The sequence below is a fragment of the Equus przewalskii genome, chromosome 1 (assembly GCF_037783145.1).
Source record: "Equus przewalskii isolate Varuska chromosome 1, EquPr2, whole genome shotgun sequence".
Lineage (NCBI taxonomy): Eukaryota > Metazoa > Chordata > Mammalia > Perissodactyla > Equidae > Equus > Equus przewalskii.
In genome coordinates, this window is record NC_091831.1 from 63,843,613 (window position 1) to 63,861,152 (window position 17,540).

General features: G+C 38.3%; 1 protein-coding gene and 1 non-coding gene across 13 annotated transcripts in view; both read left to right on the forward strand.

Moving 5' to 3' along the window:
• The window catches only part of LRMDA (leucine rich melanocyte differentiation associated), a 1,072,656-nt gene that overhangs the window by 863,594 nt on the left and 191,522 nt on the right, over nucleotides 1-17,540 (forward strand). The window lies entirely within an intron of this gene.
• Nucleotides 13,293-13,395, forward strand: LOC139078311 (U6 spliceosomal RNA). The gene has a single exon (XR_011531248.1). It is a non-coding gene; the product is annotated as a U6 spliceosomal RNA (small nuclear RNA).

The window sequence follows — 17,540 nt, forward strand, 5'->3', positions numbered from 1 at the left end:
TTGGTTATATTCCAAGGGCAAAGAAATCCATGAGAGTGTAAGAGCCAGGCAGAAGCCATATCATCTTTTATGACCTATGTCTTAGCAGTCATGTTGCATTACTTTAGCTACATTCTGTTCATCAAGGTAGTAGCAAAAGTCCTGCCCAGCTTTAAGGGAAGGAAAAATAGACTGTTCCTCTTGACAGGGAGTGGCGAAGTTTTGGAAGAGCATGTGGGACTAGAAATATTGCTCTAACCATTTTTGGCAAATACAATCTAGCGCAATAATACACTGAGTCACAAACAAAACTGAAATAAATTTCTGGGAGTAGAGGTAGTACAAAAACTCTTAGGTCACAGTGTAGTAAAACTGAAAATTAATAACAAAATCAGATTGCAAAAAGCCCTTCCATTCAGAAATTTTCTAATACTCCTAAATCTCAAGTCAAAGATAACATACAGCTCCAAACTTTAGAATAGCCAGAGATATATGAAAATGAAACCATTACCTGTCAGAACCTTTGAGATAGATCTAAGCCCTTTCTTAGAAGAAAGCAACTTTACGTACATATATTATTTTTTTTTTTAAAAAAGAACAAATGTAAAAGATAAACATCTGACTCAAAAAACACTCAGATACATAAACCAAAAGAAAGTGGAAGGAATGAATTATTAAAGCTACAAACAGATAGTAATAAGTTATAAAACAAAAGGTATAATAAGTAATCCAGCAATAACTTTTTGAAAAACGAAATCACTAAGCTAATCAAGGGAAATGAAAGAAAATGTAAATAGACAAAATAAAAAATAAGAAACCACAGGAATGAGAAAACTAACAGAATTCTGAGAATTAGCTTTGTTCAATTCTGTGCAAATATCTGAAAATCTAAATCAAGTAGATAATTTCTTGGAAAATATAATTTCCCAAAATTGACTCCAGAAGACAGAGAAAATTGAAACAGATTGATTTCCATAGGCAAAATAAAATTCATAAAGTCCTATCGTGACCCTCACAAAAGCACCAACTCTAGGTGATTTTACAGGGAGATTTTATCAAACATTAGAAAAGAACATGATTCAGTAGTATTCTGTTAAATGTTTAACAACTGGGTCTCTGCAAAAAAGCCCCCCAAAACAAAAAATAACACCCCCTCCCGATCTGTAGTGTTTGCCAATTTCTGTGGCATGAGTATTCCCATCATGACTGATTTCAAGCTAAGACATGACATCACTTAATGTGGAGCTGGAAAGAGATGTACACAATCTGCTCTTGCTCAGTGCTAGCTGGTTCCTGCACACCACAGAGATAATTCCACAACTATTTAAACTGTGCCAGAGCAGAAATAAACAAGCACTTCCAAATTCTTTTTATGAAGTGCATAAAAGCTTTATAGAAAAATTGATAAGGATCACAGTGAAAATAACTACATACTCATCTCAATTATGAATATAGGTGCAAAAATCCTAAATAAAATAATTATAAACAACATTCAATAGCATAAACTGCGGAATAAAACATTATGACCCACTAAGATTTATTCTAAGTATGTAGTGAAGTTCCAATATTAGGATATCCATTTATTTATTTAATCTTTTTAATATATCTAAAGAAGAAAGACATAATTCTATAGATGCTGAAGGGCTTTGGCCAAATTCAATAACCATTCTTTTTATGTTCTTCTTCTTCTTCTCCTCCTCCTCCTCCCCCCCCACTCCTCCTCCTCCTTCTCCTCCTCCTCCTCCTCCCCCTCCTCCTCCCCCCTCCTCCTCCTCCTCCTCCTCCTTCTCCTCCTCCTCCTCCTTGTCCTCCTCCTCCTTCTCCTCCTCCTCCTTCTCCTCCTCCTCCTTCTCCTCCTTCTCCTCCTCCTCCTTCTCCTCCTTCTCCTCCTCCTCCTTCTTCCTCTTCCCTCTTCTTCTTCCCTCTTCTTCCTCTTCTCCTTTTGCTTGAGCTAACGTCTATGCCAATCTTCCTCTATTTTGTAGGAAGTAGGATGCTGCCACAGTGTGGCTTGATAAATGGTGCATAAGTCCACACCCAGGATCCAAACCTGTGAACCTGGGGCCACTGAAGCAGAGCACACGAACTTAACCACTATGCCATTGGGCTGGCCCTCAATAACCATTCTTGATAAAAAGCATACAAGAATACATGTATACTTTCTTAACATGATAAAACATCCATCTCAGTCCAAATGTGAACACCTAGCTTAACGGGCAAATATAAGAGATATTCTCATTAAAGTAAGGACAAGATATCTGTTATTGTTATTTAATGTTTTACTGGAAATACTAGCCAATACAAATAGGAGAAAGAAATTACAGGCATGAAAATGGAAAATATATGGCAAAACTATCATGTTTACAGATGACTTTATTTGATTTGACAATTGGAAACTCAAGAGAACCAACTAAAAGACTAACAAGAGAATTCAGCAGGAAGTAAGGTATAAGGTTAATATGCAGAAATCACTAGACTTTTAATATTAAAACAAAAACCGGTTAGAAAGTACTTTGAATAAAAGACTCCAGTTACAAAGGCAACATAAAAGATAATAAATTGGGATATTATAGTAACACATTAACAAAAATATATAGTATCTTCATGAAGAAAATTTTAAAACTCTCTAGAAGGGCACACAAGAATCCTTGAAGATATGAACAGATATACCTTATTCTTTTATAGGAAAATTCAGGACAATGAATATGTCAATGACTTCTTTATGAAGATATAAATTCATTATGAAACTATGTGACCACCAAAGATTTTTTTCTTTTTAAACTAGAAAAAACGAATCTAAATTCAGATGGGAAAATAAGCAAAAATAATAGCCAGGATCACTCCGAAAAAGAATTATAGTGAGGGGAAATTAGCCCTACTGGATATCGAATATATTATAATGCCTCAATAGTTACAACAATGTGGTACTGGCCCACCAATCACCAAACAGACTAATGGAGTAGAAAAGCAAGTCCAGCACTAGACTCAATTACATGTGGGAATTTAGTATATGATAAAGTGGTATTTTGAACTGATGGGGAAAAGATAGACTATTCCATATATGTTCTTGGGGCAAATGACTAGGTATTTGGGGGAAAAAAATTGGATCTATACCTCATACCTGACAGCAGGATAGATTACAAATGGATTAAAATTTTAAATAGCTAAGAAAAAGAAACCCTGAAAATTCTAAAAGAAAATAGAGAAATCACAATTCAGAAGCCCCAATTTAAAAAACAAAAATTAAAAAATCTAACCTTATTAAGTGAAATAAGTCAGAGGGAGAAAGTCAAATACCATATGATCTCACTCATAAGTAGAAGATAAAAACAACGACCAACAAGCACATAGCAATAGAGATTGGATTGGTGGTTACCACAGGGGAAGCAGGGAGAGGGGAGGGCAAAAATCGGATTAGGCTCACATGTGGTGATAGATTATAATTAATTTTTGGGTGGTGAACATGATGTAATCTACACAGAATTCAAAATATATTACGATGTACACCTGAAACTTATATAATGTTATAATCCAATGTTACTGCAATAAAAAATAAAAATTTAAAAAAATGTAACCTTATTAATAATATTCTTGATTTTACTTAAAAAAAAAACCTGTTACACATTAAAAAAATACTTTTGGCTTTAAGCAAAGTCAAAAGATAGTAAACTTAAAAAATATTTGAAAATCATATTATGATGATAGATTATGTACATTTCTAATAACTGAAGAAATTGGTTATAAAGTGATCAACAACCCAGTATAAAAATAGATCAGCAACTATACTCCTAGAAATACTTGCATATGTGTAAAATGACATAGATACAATAATATTTATTGTATAGCAGATGTACCAGCTAAACATTGAAAATAGGCAAATATCTATCAATTAGAAATTGTTAAATAAATTATGGTACATCCAATCTCTGGAATACTGTATATCTCTGTCAAAAGAATTACGAAGTTCCCCACGTAGTTATATGTGTCTATCCAGTATTTATTGTTAAGGGAGTAAAACAAGGTGCAGAACAATATGTAAAGCATATTATTATTTACACATAAAGTAAGAATGATAAGAATCTATGTTTATAAAAACACCTCTGAAAGACAGACGGTGATAGTGACTACCTCTTGATGCGAGAATGAGGCACGTGGGAAACCTAGATGGGAGAAACAATGTTCACTGTACACTTGTGTTTACTTTAAAATTTTGAACTATGTTCAAAAATAAACAAATTGAATTTAAAAGACTAGAATAAAATTCATAATGCCTATAACCTAACAATTACATATGTCCAAAGGGAAGTATGCAGAATGATGTTCATAGCAGTGGTTTTCTAGTAGTAAAAAAATACAAAGAGAAATTGTATTCTCTTCAGGAAAGGAATGGTTGAAGTATGGTAAATCATGATGTTGAATACTATGCAGCAGTTTAAAAAAGGTTAACGTAAATAAAATACTAATGCAGAATGATCTCCAAGACACATTTTTGAGCAAAAAACAATTTGAGTACAAGACATTTGTACACTATGATAGATTTTATGTATTTAAAAGCACAAAATCACACACACATACATGTGTGTAAATGCATAGAAACAGTTTCGGAAGGATGGACAGAAAACCCCTGACAGTGGTTACATCTGGGGGACACCTGGGTTGGAGGGGAAAGAGTAGAAGAGGTTCAAAAAGACTAGTTTGGGGTTGGTCCTATGGCCGAGTGGTTAAGTTCGTGCTCTCAGCTTCAGCGGCCCGGGCTTTCACAGGTTCGGATCCTGGGTGCAGACTTAGTACTGCCCATCAGGCGATGCTGTGGTGGCATCCCACATAGCAGAGCTAGAAGGACTTACAATTAGAATATATAACTATGTACTGGGGGGCTTTGGGGAGAGGAAGAAGAAAAAAAAACTAGACTTTTCGGTTTCTGAATTTTTATGAAAATATGCCATTATTTTGCTCATGTAATAATAGTAACAAAAATAATAAAAGAGCCAAATAGGGAAGGGGCTTTGGGTAATATGTAAGCATTTTGAAGACTTTGAAACTTTGTTTGCCGAAGGCCAGTGATAAAGAAATAGTTTCTTAGAAAATATTCCTTTTCTTCTTCAAATTTAAATAATCCAATATTGAGAATCCACAGTAAACTTTCTGTAGTCTGTCACAGTTGTGGGATAGGGTAGTCATATGAATCAAATATTCTAGTAAATAAAGAGATACAGAAAAAAAAAAACTAAAGAGGTACATGCGTGTATTGCACAGCTTACTGATTTAGTGAGAATGGGAAGGAAGATATCAGCACTACTAACAGCTACTATTTATTGAGTGATTTCTTTAGAGCCAGGCACTATACTGGGATTTTACATATGTTTGTGGTCTCATTTAATCTTGAAAATATCTCCTAAAGCTGGCTGTTATCCCCATTTTATATATGAGGAAATTGAAGCTTAGAGAGATATTATGTAGTTTACGCAAGGTCCCAGTGCTAATAAGTGTCCTTGGTGAGATTCAAAACCAGGTCTAACCCTGAAGGCTGTGTTCTTTCTTCTCTTCCATATTACCCTCCAATAAAACACACTTAACGATATAACTACACTGAATACATTTTAATCTGTTTCTTGATGATTCAAGAAAGCACTTCTGGCTCTTCAGATTTCAAGAATCCTGTTATGAGCATCAATTATGAGAATACTAGTGAAGCATGAAAATGATGGTTAATTAGAAATACCTAGTTGAATGAAAGCAGAGTAATACTGCATTTACAGACTTTAGTGCTTTTATTACAGATGAATAAAGGTGTAGCAAACTCAGTGGTATGATTTTTACATGGCCCCTGTTATTAATTAATTCACGTAATCCCAAGACCTTTATCCCTGATAAATATTGTTTAGATATTTACATATCTAATATATATATGTATAAAATGCAGTCCCCTCCCCGGCCCCCCTTGGAATCTCAGTGAAAGAACTGATCTCTGTAACCTGAATTAACGCAAGCAGAATTTAAGTGTGCTGCACCAGTGGCTTCATAGACAGCCCCTTCGGTTATAGATTATAAATGCCATTTAGTGAAAGCACAAGATGGCTCCTAAGTGTCTAGTAAACTTCAACAACCACCTGAGAGATACCTCCATGTGACTGCATACAATGGAAATAAAGAATGGCAAATAACCCATTGACTATGCACTTTCTCACCCGCTGAGAGTGAAATGCAATCCAATGCAATTTTAGTACTTACATGCCTCTGGGGAAAATAGACCCCTAAAAATCACCGAGTGCAGCACTGGAAAAATTCCTTGAATTTGTACTGTGCTTGGTGTTGTAAAACCCAAGAAACCTTAGACTTTCTCCATGAGTAAAATGGACTGGTAATTTTGTTTTGTTATATTATCCACCAAGCATAATGATAATGGGTCACTTGCAATTTAGGAAAAAATTAAGTCTAATAAGAAAAATCTCTAATAAATATTAACAGCATCTTATTGGTATTGTTGTTGGTCTAACCCTTCTATTAACATTTGCTTTTTACATATTAAATGATACATAATGTTGAAAATGAAGAAGGCAGTAAAAATTAAAACAAGTATTTGTATAATATATATATTGTACAAATGTTTGCATGCCTCTTCCCTCAGGCAGATACTAGAAAGTATGGTGCCTACAAGCAAGTGGTACTAGGATATAACAGGAGATTCTTCATTTTAGGTATGCTGAACAGTAAAGATGGTCAGAGTAGGGAGTAGACCCCTTCATTAACCAGTAATGCAACCAATTCAATGAAAAACAGAGATTGAAGATTAGAATTTAACCCTAAGAAAAGAATACAATTATCCCTTCAAATCAGGCTTCCTCTGGGCCACTGGAGGAGGATGGAGAAGCTTAGGGAAGCTCTGGTACCCAAGCAAAGGGGTCAGGGAGTTCTATGCTGTGTTAGCTACTCATGACAGGCAGTGTGGTAGGGTGGAGTAGAAATAGGGGAATGGATTCAGAAAGCTGTCATTCTTAGATATGTGCGTCTCAAGCCTACCTAAGAATCTCCTAGGAAATATCCATAAGGTAAAGACGCTTGAGCGCTTACTTCCAGGGAATCTGCTCCAATGGGCTTGGGGTGACACCCTGGTGTCTGTTATTTTTAATGAGCTCTTCTGCTGATTCCTCAACACACAACAATTTGAGGACCACTGCATTAAATGATAATGACAAGGAATCTCTTTTCCCAAGTCCTCTCTGCCATGAGGTTTAGGAGAGCAGCCAACTATTTCCAAACCCTGCTGACTAGTGGCATATCAGCCACAAATGTCTTGCTATGTCAGGCTCTCAGTGGTTTCTGACCAGGACTAAGCAGCCTCCAGGAGGCTAAGTTATTATAAACGATTTGCTATGCAAGGTACCATACTATGTACAGAGATGTTAAGGGTCCCTGCTCTTAAGGAATTTACAGTTTACGTGGAGAAGCAGACAGGAACTCAAACAAACGGAATGAAGTGTTACAAGTGCTGTGAAACTTGGGGACACCAAAGGCTTGATCATTGGGTGAGGGATTGCCTAAGTCAATGTAAGGCTTGAACAAAGGGCTAGGCATGGGTGTAGAAAGAGGACTTTGCAGGATTGATGTTGAGAAGCTTGAATACTTGAATGGTATCCACTAGTTGGTTGTAAATAGTGAATAGGAGGGAAGAGCATGAGATGACTCTCAGGTTTTTGGCCTGAGTACCTTTGTGGAAGGTGGAGCCATTTTCTGAGGAGCGGCATTTGGGAGGAACAGATCCTAGGGGACATGTTGACTGTGAGGTATCTGTGCCTACAGGTGGAGATGCTCAGTCATGGGTCAGCAAGCTTTTACTGTAAAGGGCTGGATAATAAGTATTTTAGGCTTTGCATGCCAGATGGTCTTTGTTATGACTACTCAACTCTGTCCTTGTAGCGTGAAAGTATTTATAGGCAATATGTAAGCAAATAGGCATGGCTGTGTTCCAATAACACTTTATTTACAAAAGCAGCTGGTAGCCAGATTTGGCCCATGGGCCCTAGCTTACCACTCCTGCTGTAAGTATGGGTAGCAGATATAGATATGTTAATTCCTATATGTCTATGTACATAGTATCTTTCTATGTAGCCAAAGAATCACAGCTAATCTATAAAAACTCTGCATTTCACTTATTTTGAGCAAAGAATTTTGTTTCAAACTACCCAAAAATCTCTCAATGATTATCTATAAAAAGCAATTAAATGTGAAAATGTAAATTAAAACCATGAGATGCATATTGCTGAACTCAGTGGTTAAGCAAAATATAAAAATCTGACAGTATCAAGTGCTGGTGAAGTTGCAGAGCAACAGAAATGCAAAAGCTATTTGGTGGGAGTTGAAATTGGTATATCTACTTTGGAAAAATTCATTATTATCTAGTGAATTTGAATATATGCAAATCCTAAGCTCCAGCAATTCTACTTCCAGGACACTAACTCAGGAAAAGCTATTATTGCATGTGCTCAGATAAATATGAACTATATTCATAGCATTGTCTGTAATAGCAAAACAAAACAAAAACCTGGAAACAACCCAAACAATTCATTAAATAAAGTTGAGTAACGTTCAACATGGATGAATCTACAAAATTTGGAGAGAAAGAATGAATGATTCTAAAGCACTATTTTAATAGGATCCTTATATATGTGACAAAACTATGAAGAAAACCATGGGAATGAACAACTCAAAATTCAGGGTTGCATTTATGACTGATGATAGGTGGAGGCAAAGAAATCTAATCTGATAGGAACAACCAAAGAGATTTATTTATTTCTAAGCTTGGTAAGGGGTATACAGATATATTTAAAATATTTGTTCTGAATACTTTACGTATGTTATATCTATTCCTTTGTAATGAAGCAAGCATTACATGACAATGAAAAACAAGACAAAACCTAAATCTTACTGTTAGCAATTTTATAATTTAAAGAAATAATTAAGTGAAAGTTATTCTTCTTTAAAAAAGAAATGTTAATTTTGGAGACTGACTTCTTATCTAACTCATTTTCTATTCCAGTCATGTCACGTTTCCCAGTGACTGAGGGCCAGCTGGCTTCCAGTGTTTCGTCTGGACGAAATGCAGTGGGGACTAAGGGTAACATAAAGCAGGGAGGAGCATCAAGGGGCAGGCTGGCATAGCTGGTATAAGGTCATTTGAGTTCCTCATCTTAAGGAGAACAAGTGTTGTCTTTGGCATAGGACAGAATGTGGTCAAATTCCTCCCTGTCACTCAGCAAGTGATTCCACTGCTGTCTCTATATTATTCCAGTCATCTGGGCTTGCAGGGACACTGGGTAGTGGTTTTGTGGTGTGGAAGTGATTGCTACCTAGTTTTTTTTTTTATTTCTTGAATATCCCTTTGTAGTGTCATGATTACAAGACTTGGAAGAAGATAGACTCTCTGTCCATTCCAAGTATAAATGGCCACTTGAGATGAAACCACCTAGTTAATTTCCCCTTGTTGCTGGAGTAGAATCTGAATCCAAACCACAGGACAAGCTAACCCCTAAATCTCTATTAAAAGCTACCTTGGATAGTCTGGCAAAGCTTCATTTAAAGTCAGCAGAGAATTATGAAGTCAAAAGTGAAAAATGGTACAACAGGAAAGAATCATAAAAAAATACTTGATCAGTTAAAGGTAGTCAAAGGCAATTTAGTGTGTTCTGGCGCCAGTTCTTATTGATGCAAAGAATGTAATGTGTCAGGGGTCAGCAAGAGCATGTGGGAAATGCAGAATGAGGATGCATCTCCAGGCTTGACTCTGGAGGGGCAACAAGGCCGTGAAGGATGCATTGCTGTCTTGCTTTTGCGCCAGGAATTTCAGGGAGGATTAGAAAAATCTTGGACATCTGTTCATTTTTTCTTGATGTAGTATAGTTTTAAAATTAGAATTTTTTTCTTGCATGGAGATAAGCTAACCTAGAGGCTGCATAAATTGGGTCAGACCAAGAAAGTAGGTATCCCTCACTAGTACTTTTTAGTACCCTAGTATCCTAGTCTCTCTGGGGTCACCACATTGATCTGCCTTTCATATCCACATTCCAAGTTGTGATTGTTTCTGCCTCATCTACTCCAACTCCTTTAGTCAGTATTAGCTAATCAGATTGGTAATAAGCATTGCTATGATTATTATGCACCTACCGTGTTCTAGGCACTGTGCTAGGGCCTGCATATGCATTATCTCACCAATCCTCAGAAAAACCCTATGAGGTAAGTCTTCATATCATACTGATTTTACAAATAAGGACAACTAAGGCTTAGAGACTCAAAACTCGTTTGAGGTTACACATTGAGTAATAGAAACAGAATTCACCAAGCCTGACTGATAAGCAGGTGCCATATTAGAAGGGTTGCTTCTCTAAACTCATTAGCAGTGGTGAGTGGGGACCAATACCTCTAGAGAGCATAGTAGCAGTTTAGGATAGTATTAAGGGCATAAGACTGAGACCTGTGTTTGCATAAGTTGAATCCTGGCTTTGCCACTTACTGGCTTTGTGACCTTGGGCAAGTTACTGGACTACTCTGTGTCTCCCTCTCTGTAAAATGAGTGTTAATACTAACACCTACCTTGGTAGGGTTGTTGTAAGGATTGTGTGAGTTGATGTAAGTAAAGTGTTTCAAAGACTTCCTGGCCTATAGTAAGCGCAAAATACATGTTCTTGTTGTTGCTCCTGCTTCGATTATTGTTGTCATTCTTGTTGGTTTTGATATGTCTTCTGGAGACAGGATGCCTTCACGGAGAGAAGTAGTTGTGGATGGGATTGTGGATGGGATGGGATTCAACAGGGGAGTTGAAGGGTCAGCTCCTGTGGTAGGTCTGTGATGTTTTTAGGCAAGGCACTCAGTACCCTTCCAAACCTACCATGTGTAGGGCCATATCCACTTTGGGTAGACCCATTTGTCACAAATGAACCAGTTTTATAAGGTCAAATGAGGCAAGTGGATTCCTTGGATACATCCTCTTGGGTACTTCCACATTCAAAATCAGGTTCTGGGATACCTCCCTTTCTTTCTCATCTACAAATTCACCTCCAGGAAAAAGGGAAAGAGGCTTGACTTCCTTAGGTTCTAGTAGGTCTCATAGAGGCTCAGCTACAGGTTCAGGAGGAGTGATTGGTTTAATGTAAATGCTTTAGAGAATCTGAAAGAGATTAGAGAAACCTATTCTAGAGGATAAAGGCAGGACAGGAGGGAACCATTAATCTCACAGACATTCAATTCCCTAAGAACTTTTTTGGGAATGACCAGAAATGAGCCAGCCCATATGCTGTCCATTTGCAATCCTCTGAGCTGTAGACTTTTTTTTCTTTGACAGATCGAGGCCGATGCCATTGCCTCATTTAAGATGGTTCTTAAACTTGAAAAGGAACTGAAAGGTTGAGACATGCATGCAGAGTCAACATAGATGATTTGATGAAAGTAGTCCTGACAAACACCAGAGCTCTCCCAATTGTCAGAAACAGTCTGATGATGACACATTCAAAGCTTCGCAGACTGGCTTGCATTTTGGTAAACATGAACAATCAGGGAAGACATAGTTATGCTGTGGAGAGTTCTGAGATGTGGAGAGACAAGTTAATTGTTCAGCCTCAACTGAGACCTTTCACTTAAGTCATTAATCACAGTGCACAGTCTGGAGCCTTGGCCCCGAAGTTCAATTCTTTAGGCTGTTCTCCTGCTCTGGATGAAGGTTTATTCCAGGTGCTGGCCATTTGCATCTCCCTCCAACTGGGCTGATTTATGAACCCAGAGACGTTTCCTGGTTTTTCCAAATTCTGTTCCATTACTTTGTAATAAAGAGGACATGTTATTTCTGGTTTTTTGCAGATCCTCAGTTTTAACATCTGTAATACCAAAGAGTTTTTCATTTAGTCTCTGGCCTGCCTTCTGTAACCTGGAGTGTAGAAATGCTGTTCTATATTTCAAGTATCAGATTTAAGCCTTTAGAGACACTCTTATTTTCGCCCCATTGGCTGGAGTTGAAGATGCAGAAGTCCTGCATGAGTCTTTGTGGCTGCATTCAACATCTCAGTGAAAATTAAGGCTCGAGAAACCTTAGTGACAACAGCTCACCACAGGTGTTGGAGTTATCCCCATCCCACCCCAACACATATGGTTTAGGGTATAATATCAGGAGGCCTTCCACACTTGGGCCAGGTCTCCAGTGACAGTGTAAGCCAATATTGAAGACTTCACAAGAGAATCTGAGTGTCAGAGGAGGACATTGTAATGTTGAGGCTGAACAGGGTGCTGCTGAGTGTTACCTGTTTGAAAGGTAAGCCTGATCTGAGCTGATAAGGGGCAACAGATCCCTTGGGAGTTTTCCCAAGTGGCAAAAATGTGTCACAGGAAAGTAATTGGAAATTGATATTTGACATATCTCAGGATTACTTTTTATTTCTGATAACACCAACGGGTTTGGCCAAGAGTCACTAATGACTAATATGTGAAATCCTGTAATCCATTGCTGAAATACAATCTCCTCTTTGTTGAAAGCAAGCAGCTGCTCTCTGATCCTCTGCTTCCTAACTAGCACTTCAAGTGTAGAGACAAATGGACTTAATTTGGGTGAAATGAGTGGTGAATGCAACCAATCCTGCCTTTTGGTAATTCTCTGAAACAAAATCATCAGTGATAGTGGAGTCCTGTTCTTAAAATTCAACTCAATTTAGCAGGTACTTGTTCAGAAGCTAGTATGGGTTCCATATTGTGTTGTGTGCAATGGGACATGCAAAATAAATAGCAATTGTGGCCTTTGCCCTTGAGGAACTTATAGGCTCGTAGGAAGGATGATGTGTTTATGAAACACATTTTACACGGCAAGATAAGATATTCGTATTTGCCAGAGGGAGTGGAACCTGGAATGAGTACAACGGGAGTCAGAAAAATAAGAGTAGAGTAGACTCGAGTTGTCAGGGAAGGCTTTATGGATGAGGTGAGACAACGACACCAATATCCTGAACCCAGAACTCTCTCTTAAAGAAATTGTAAGGAGCACAGTATCAAGTTACCAAGAGATTATGGAGCCTTCTTTAAGTGAAAGTAAATTTGTTCAATATGAGAGTGGATTAATTTAGTTCAATAAATATTTATTGAGTATATCTATGTGCCAATAATGTATCTTATGAGGTAAGGAAAGGATAATCACTACAAATAACACATATGCTTAGTTCTCAGATGCTACCTTCTCTTATTATAAGTATTTAAAGTTATTGCTGGTCCCTGTGATTCCAAACCTGTGATTTTTTTTTTACCACTTACCATTCTCTTTCTAAAAAAAACCCTTCTCATTCTTGCTTTGGCAGCACATATACTAAAATTGGAATGATACAGAGAATATTAGAATGGCTCCTGCACAAGGATGACATGCAAATTTGTGAAGCATTCTATATTGAAAAAAAGAAAAGATGGCCAGCCTGGTAGCATAGTGGTTAAGTTTGCGAGCTCTGCTTTGGCAGCCTGGGGTTTGCGGGTTTGGATCCTGGGTACAGAACCACACAACACTCATCAAACCATGCTGTGACAGCGTCCCACAATAAAAAAAAAAGGAAGATTGGCACAGATGTTCCTTTTCATCAGGGCTGATCTTCCTCACCAAAAAAATAGCAATAAAAAAGACCTTCTTATCTAAGATATCTTTGGGTTGAGGAACTGGGTCTAATTTTTTGTGTAGTGGAGGAATGATATGTCCAACTTCATAAGTTGTGTACAGTATAAAGAGCTGCATGCATGCTGGTCATGAAAGGAAAGGACACTGAATAAGCATTGAATGTAGTCCCAAATTATGAGGTTAGGGAGTATTTGGAACAGCATTTGAAAAGTCTGAACCTGGCCCAAACTCAGGACCATAATCAGAGCCTAAGCTCTCTGAAGATCAAGTTTTTCTTGGAATTTCCATTATTCCCCTTGACAGCTGCTTTGGAAACCTAATTAGAAGGGTCTTCCATCATCAGAGTTTGAGACAGTCTTGCACTGGGCTCTTTGGCATTGTGAAATTTGAAATTGGCAGCACCCAGACATGTTAAGTCACTAAAAATTCTATCTATATTTGTCCTTGAAAAATAAGGAAATCCACTATTTGTACATTTCTTAAGGTACAAGTATAGCTGGGCAATTTCAAATTGGTCTAGATAGAGAAGAAGTCAGGATGATAATGGTGGTGGCAGTGATGGTTGTCATGGGCATGGTAGTCATTATTCCAAATATCCACATAATTTTTAAATAATATAACCACAGAACACTAGTAAACCCTGGAAAAAATCTAAGATATCAAACATTGAGGCACAGAGGTGTCAGAGTTTATTTAGCAAAGCTATACCAGAAGAGGACAGGAAAATCCCCCTTTCTAGCTAGCAATCATTCTCATACCACAATGAGACCCCTGCTTAGTAACCCCTGCATTTCTGCCACCCATGTGATTACTTTTTGAGACTAATTTAGGTATCAAATTTAAATGGAATTCTGAGAAACTTTTGTATTTTTTTTATCTGAAGGAACTGGTGGAAGGAAAAGCTAGAAGAAATTTGTAATCATTCTTGATTCCTGTCATTTTCCTTAGTATTCAACCACTTTCGTCTGAAAGATTTGTCTTGTCTCCATGGGTAGACACGTACACATGTGTTCACTCACTCATCTGTATGCGTGTGTATATATTGATATGCATTCCTCTTCATCATCTGTAGGTATTTTACAAATAATGGCTTGTGTGTGTGTGTTTTTTATCTTCTTATTTTTTTAATGAAAATGACAGCTTTAAAATTTTTTGCAGAAGTAGTTCTTCTATGGTAAAGAAATTCCAGCATGTAAGCCAGGGTCATCTTTGGGTTACAAAATTCCATGGAAGACTTTCCCTGGGGAGGGTATAGACACTGGCTTTGGAATTTTTGTCTTTCCATCTTGGCACAGATGGGCAAAGTTGGTAACAAACAAGTTCAGTTAATGGAGAACGGGTGAAATAAAGAGTCAAATGAGAAAGGTCCAACAAGGTTGAGAGTGCAAGCAAAAAAAATCAGCAGAATGTAGAAAGAGAAAAGAGAAGGTATGGATACCCTCCACCCCTCTTCCAACCTTCTTCTCCTCTGTGGGGTCATTACTGGGCTGAGGTGGGATCAAGAGTATAAAAGGAGCTTAGACTTTTGCATTGGAAGTTTTGTTGTTGGTGAAGCTGTCTTGGAATCTGTCTTCTTAAATAAAGCCGGAGGGTTTTGTAGAGCTAGGGGGCTCAGAGTGGGGCTCAGAAGAGAAGGAGATAAACCGTTCAGAACCTGATCCAGATTCTGTGTTTAAACGTGAGAAAGTACTACAAGATTTCCATAAGCCAACAGGGTAAGTTGGCAGGATCAAAATCTGGTCCAGGCTCCACTCATCAACTATGTGTCTGTAGGTGCATCTGCCCAGTGGGGCATCTTTTTCTGAGTTATCCAAATCACTGTCTAGAACAGCCTAGCCACTGGATATGGGAATTTTAAACTTTCCTCTAGGTTTTCCAGGCCTAGTCACATACCTAGGAAAAGAAGCAGAGATTTAGAGCTAAAGTTCCTGAGAAAAACACTCTTAATGTGCTTTTTCTTGAGTAGCTGAGCAGGGACAGTGAGAAAACCCAGTGGTAATTGAGCAGACTAGCTGCAGAGACTACCTCTCCAGTGGGCAGGGTAAGTTTAAAGGAGAAATGACTGAGGGGTCTTCAATTTCACATTCTTGAGGAGGGACCCACAATGCCTGGGGTATGGAGACCCAAATTTCCAGATTTTTTCACTTCCAGTCTCCCTTTAGGAAGACTACCAGCAAGCCTGGCCTTTGTGCTTCCTTCTTTCCTTGTCTGTAAACTCCTTATCATAATTATTGTGCAGATCCTTGTGCTTGGTGTCATGGGAGTGTGAGGCCTCTGGAAGAGCCCATGGATTCTGAGGAGCTTAGAGGCCATTGTGAAAACTAGAAAGACAAGCAGGATCATAACTGAAATGTGTACAAGCCTGTTTGACAACAGCGAGGGGACATTGAAAAATCAGAGGCTGCCATCACATATGGAGAGGTCCTCCCACACTCACCTCAGTGGCTGTTTCTTCTCACTGAAGAATGAAAACAGTAAATGGCCTAGAGCAAGCTAAAAGCAAATCCCTTAACTATATTCATTTTATGGCTGCAATACTTGGTGGCAGTGTTAGTAAAGGCCCTGGCAGTCCTTATAGGAGAAATGCCAGAAATGAGGCAACTGAATGTTCATTCACCTGCTTTAAGTTATTTCAGAAATAACATGATTTATAGAAGAATGCAGAATCCTGATTGTCAGCCAAGATGTCATTTTAACTTTGGGATATCCAGAAACAAGGGGATATCATATCCTTTGTTCTCAGAGCACCCCAGATGCCAAATTATACACAGGGTTCCCTCTTGGTATGGAGTGCTTATAGGCCTTAAGGCAACCAAACATTGATTTCAGAAAGATGTTGCCTCTGGTGATGTCCTCACCTGAATCTTTCCCCGGAGCTATGAGAAGAAGCATGGCCCTCCTAGCTTCCCTGCATTCTGATAGAGCAGGAAACAGCAAGAGGGATGGTCGTCTTAGAAATGGTAGGAGGCTTGGGGTAGACTGTCCTCAGCCTCCTTCTAGGGAGCTTTACAAGAGTAGCATTAAAGTGCCGGAGAAATAATTCATAACTATTAGTTCTGTCTGTGTATCAGCATATGCCAACTGATGCTCTGTTCAAAACATAAATATTTGAATAATAAAATACCAGGCATCTGCAACAGAAAGCAGTGGAATTTAGGGGGTTGAGTAGGACTTAAATGTCTTCTCTTCTAACTACAGCTGTCTGGATGCACATAGTAGGCATTGAAAATATTTGTTGATTAGATTTTCTTTGATTTGAATAACTTGGTTGCTGATTTTGAGCCCAGATATTTGGTATTCAACCAGAGTTGTGTGCTCTGCATCCTGTCGTTGAGTTCACTACCACAGAGATAGTTGGCAAAGGGCAGCATTCCTCCCCATGGTGAGGTCTCTTCTCACCTCTCTCAGCCAATGGTCTCTGGCTCATGTGATCATGGGCCACAGAACAAACTGCAGGTGGCTGATGGAGCTGGCTAACTGCAGAAACTGTCTTCCACACCCCTATTTTCCCCAGTGTCATTGTGGTTGTATCTGATGACAAAGAACATTGGCATCTTGGCTAACAGACCAGAGAAGTGCTGGTGACAGGTACTTGAGCAGCCATTTATTCATCATTGTATTGGTCATTGGAAAAGTGTTGAGTAAAAGGCCTTTTAGTTCACAGCACTGAGCTGAAACCTGAGCAGGAAATATGAGAAGACCTGTGGTAGGGGAGGAAGAAGGTTAAAATGTGACTGGGAATATGAGACATTCATTAACTCCTAGGACATAATGACAAGACAGGGTAGTTATAAGAAAGGACACCTCTTGGTTTCATTGATGCTGTTGGCATGCACAGCAGAGGGGAAGGGATGCTGTATGGTAGATTGGATACATAGTACGCTGGACCCAAGTCCACATTTCACATCTGCCTCGTAACTCCAGCATGTGG